The sequence below is a fragment of the Panthera tigris genome, chromosome X, assembly GCF_018350195.1.
Source record: "Panthera tigris isolate Pti1 chromosome X, P.tigris_Pti1_mat1.1, whole genome shotgun sequence".
NCBI lineage: Eukaryota > Metazoa > Chordata > Mammalia > Carnivora > Felidae > Panthera > Panthera tigris.
The window spans coordinates 117,177,324-117,181,457 of NC_056677.1; the positions used below are offsets into that span (position 1 = coordinate 117,177,324).

At 44.5% G+C, this 4,134-nt stretch overlaps 1 non-coding gene across 1 annotated transcript; it reads right to left on the minus strand.

Annotated features, from left to right (window-relative positions):
• Positions 1–2,016: 2,016 nt before the first annotated feature.
• TRNAR-UCG lies at positions 2,017–2,100 on the minus strand. Its single transcript has one exon. It is a non-coding gene; the product is annotated as a tRNA-Arg (tRNA).
• Positions 2,101–4,134: the final 2,034 nt, after the last annotated feature.

Sequence of the window (4,134 nt, forward strand, 5' to 3'; positions counted from 1 at the left end):
TCTATTATAATATCTTCTGGCATGTTTAGAATAGCGATAACAGTTAATGAAGGATATTCTTTTATTTTTAATCTAGCACCAGAAAACACAAATTGAGTCGTGTTGCCAAAAGGGGTTAGGGTTTAATTATATTGAAAAATCTTTTAATTCTCGCAAAGAGCCAATTTCACCTTTCTGAAGCGAATATTATTTATTTCTTGGATTCTGAGATCCTGCTTCTAAAACATGGCACTTTGACGGGCGCCCGGGTGGCTCAGTCAGCGGAGCACCCGACTTCGGCTCAGGTCATGATCTAACGGTTCGTGAGTTCAAGCCCGGCTTTGGGCTCGCTGCTGACAGTGTGGAGCCTGCTTGGGATTTTCTCTCTCTTTCTGTCTGCCCCTCGCTCACTCGCACTTTGTCTCTCTCAAAAAAAAAAAAAAAAAAATAAATAAATAAATAAAATAATTAATTAATTAATTAATTAAAAATAAAAACTAAAACATGGCGACTTGAAGTGGCCGATTAAGATGTGACTATTTTGATGCGGCTGAGTGAAAACAGCTATGGTAAATTGTGGAAACTTTTTTCTCATCAAGTAACATGAGCAATATACACCGTTGGCTCTCCTCTCATCTCTGAGTTTTACCTACACCAGCGATCTGTGACATCTGGTGAGGGTCATCGATGAGGGAAGACGTAGACAATGAGTGCACATTACTTGCGTGTAAAAGGCGTATTTTGATGTGGCTCTTTCGACTCAGCTGCACTGAAACTCTCCCCCTATCTCATCAGCTACATCCATTTAATCACTTCACTGACCTCTTCCAGAATCTGGATTCAGCCAGGCCAGGCATAGGCCTTTCAGCAGCCTCCCTTCCGAGTCTAGATTGGGTGAAGACTTTGTGAGGGTAAGTTGAGGGGATGGGTGAGTTATTCTCCTCTGGGATTCCCTACATGCTAAGGAACTGGCGGATCTTCTAGACCAGTGGGCATCAACCTTCAGTGTCATCAGAATGACCTGGAAGTCTTGGTAACACAAGAGATTCTTGGGTCCTGCTCCAAGAGGTCTTGCGGGACAGTGACAAAGATTAGTTTGCATTTCCAACAAGCTCCTGAGGGATCGTGACGCGGCATGTTCAGAGCCACACCTGGAAGGCAACCAGCCTACAACTAGGCCCGGTCTTCAACCTCGGTGTGGGTACGCACTAAGAACTTCTTAGAAAGAGGCAAGGTCTCACTTTTGAGGGTATATAAGCATACTACAATGCAAACTGTACTTAACTTCTCCCCTCTAGTTCGTCAAAAGCCTGTCAGTACCTCTCAGCCCATTTTTAATTAGTGTTCTCGGTCCTACAAAATGCCAGCCCGGAATCTCTGCACGAGATGACCTTTACCTTCTGTCTTGCCTGGCAAGCAAGTCAGCACTCTGCGGAATTGCCTGGTGGGTTTTTTTTCTTCGAAATCCGCACGCATTTCCTCTTCCCTGGGTCCGACACCAGCCTAGTGAACATCCCGTTCCGAAAATGCTCCTTTCTCACAAGTCGCTCTGGCATTAAGACATTTGTACTCTGTTTTATACTCTCGTTCCCACAGGATCCTGCTTCTGCTTACCTTTTTACTGACAGTCCTGGTTTCTCTGTGCACAGTATTCCCAAGGCCAGACTCTCTTCTCTATTACCCCTCTTCATTTTAGCCACATTGGAGAAGCAATTCTGCGCAATGGTTAAGGGCCGCACTTAAACTGTTTAAAGCACCTACGTTAAATCCTATCCCTCCCGCTTACTAACTGCAGTAGCTTAGACATGTTATTAGATCTCTGACTCAGTGTGTCATATGCAAAATGTGGATAATAATGCCTGACCTCATATGGTTGTTATGAGGTTTGAGGATTAAGTTAATTATTCTTTCTAATTTTTTTAACGTTATTTATTTATTTATTTTTGAGACAGGGAGAGACAGAGCATGAACAGGGGAGGGGCAGAGAGAGGGAGATACAGAATCCGAAACAGGCTCCAGGCTGAGCTGTCAGCACAGAGCCCGACGCGGGGCTCGAACCCACGCACGCGAAACCATGACCTGAGCCGAAGTCAGACGCTCAACCGACTGAGCCACCCAGGCGCCCCCAGAAAAGGCAGTTTTATCCTCGATATTGCTTTGAAATTCATTGGTTCATTTTTCTGTTAAAATTAGTATTTTTCTCTCTTCGAGTCTTCAATGGATGGCAGGCTTGTTTCTGCCACTGAGCTCTCCGCCTTTTCGAGGTTGCTCTCAACCTTCCACCCTCAAATCTAAAGACTTCTTCTCTGTCCCCATTTTCCTCCATTGCATCTTTAAACGCTGTGGAACAATCTATCTTGGCACACTCTGTCATGATTCAGATTTATCTTTATAAAATTTACAATATTTCCTCTGCTTAAGTCATTGCTTTCCTCCCCTTTACCAAATTAGCCTGCATCAAACACCAAAGAAACACGCCTGAAAAGCACAACGAAGCCTAATGATAACCCTAGAATCCTAAAGAGTTATCAACGAACACGTACACATAAAGACTACGGAGACTCCTTTGCGTCACATTATACTTCTTTAGAAAGGAGGGTCTAAGTATCCGGTAAAAGATCAGAGGAGGGGATCTCAACGCCAGGGATCAGGCTTCATCTACTTTTTGTGCTACTCGGGCCCCAAACTTGTACACTTCACAGATCCACAAACAAGTCCTAGTTAATTGGGCCTACCCTCCTTAAAAGGAAATTTTGTAACCATGGTTTTTTATAATGTTTATTTTTGGGAGACAGTGCAAGCGTGGGAAGGGCAGAGACAGAGAGGGACAGAGGATCTGAGGCGGGCCCTGCGCCGACAGCAGTGAGCCAGATATGGGGCTCGAAGTCACGAGCCATGAGATCATGACCTGAGCCGAGATCAAACGCTCCAATGAGCCACCCAGGCACCCTTCACAACCATGTTTTAGTACTGGAGCATGATCTTGGGGATCCCACCACTCCAGACCCACCCTAATTGCCACATTCAAGTATCTGTTCTCTCCTCTTCCAGAAAGGTGCTCTGATAAATAAGCTTTTCTCGGTTTTATTGACACCTAAGGAGGTACCTGCCTGATCTGCCCCTTCATTGGGCTCAGGCATATTTCTGTCATTTCATAAAATGGTAATCTGCTGGAATATTTTCAACAAGTTCTGTCCTACAACATGATTCTCAGTGGAAGAACAGTAGCCCATGGTATCAGGGTGTCAAATTTATTTAGAGAACCCCATCATTTTGACACTTCTATTTCCTGTATCTTCATAGTATTCACAAATACACTGTACTACTTATGTATCTCTGCCTATAAATCTTTACATTTATAATGTGCTCTTTCCTTAGAAGGAATTCTTAGAAGAAAACTTGATGGTTCACATAATATGCATATTTCAAGGCATCTCGTACATACTTCCCTCCAAATAGATCGTGTCAATTTGTGCCTTGTGCAGATATGAACAATAAAGCCAGGAGAATATCTGATGAAAGAGTGTTCCTGGGGGGGTGCCTGGGGGGCTCAGTCTGTTGAGCATTGGCTTCAGCCCAGGTCACGATCTCACAGTGTGTGAGTTTGAGCCCCATGTCTGGATCTCTGCTGTCAGCACAGAGCCCGCTTCAGATTCTCTTCCCTGCTCCCCCCGTGCCCCTTCCCTGCTCACTCTCTCAGATAGATAGATACATACATAGATAATTAATAAACTAATTAACGTATTCCTGAGAAATAGAACCTGACACCCCAAGGCAAGCACATGTCGGGTGTATACGAGGAATGGAAAGGTGGGCAGTGGGGCTTGAAGTGAGTGAGTGCCAGGGAAGTGGTAGGAAATGAAGTCCCAAAGGGAGCAGGGCCAGATGGTGGGGTGGCCTTGAAGGACGACTTGGGAACTTTGCCTTCGACTCTGAATAAGATGCAGTGCCAATGGAATGTTTTGAGCAGAAAATACACATGGCATGACATGTTTTAGCAGATTACTCAGGCAGCTGTGTTGAGAAGTGACAATGGTAATAGCAGAGAAAAGACAGGAGACGGCAGTGACTTAGAACAGAGTGCTGGCAGGAGTAAGAGACCTCACGCTTGAAATATATTTTGAGGGTAAAACTGACATGAGTTGTTAATTGACT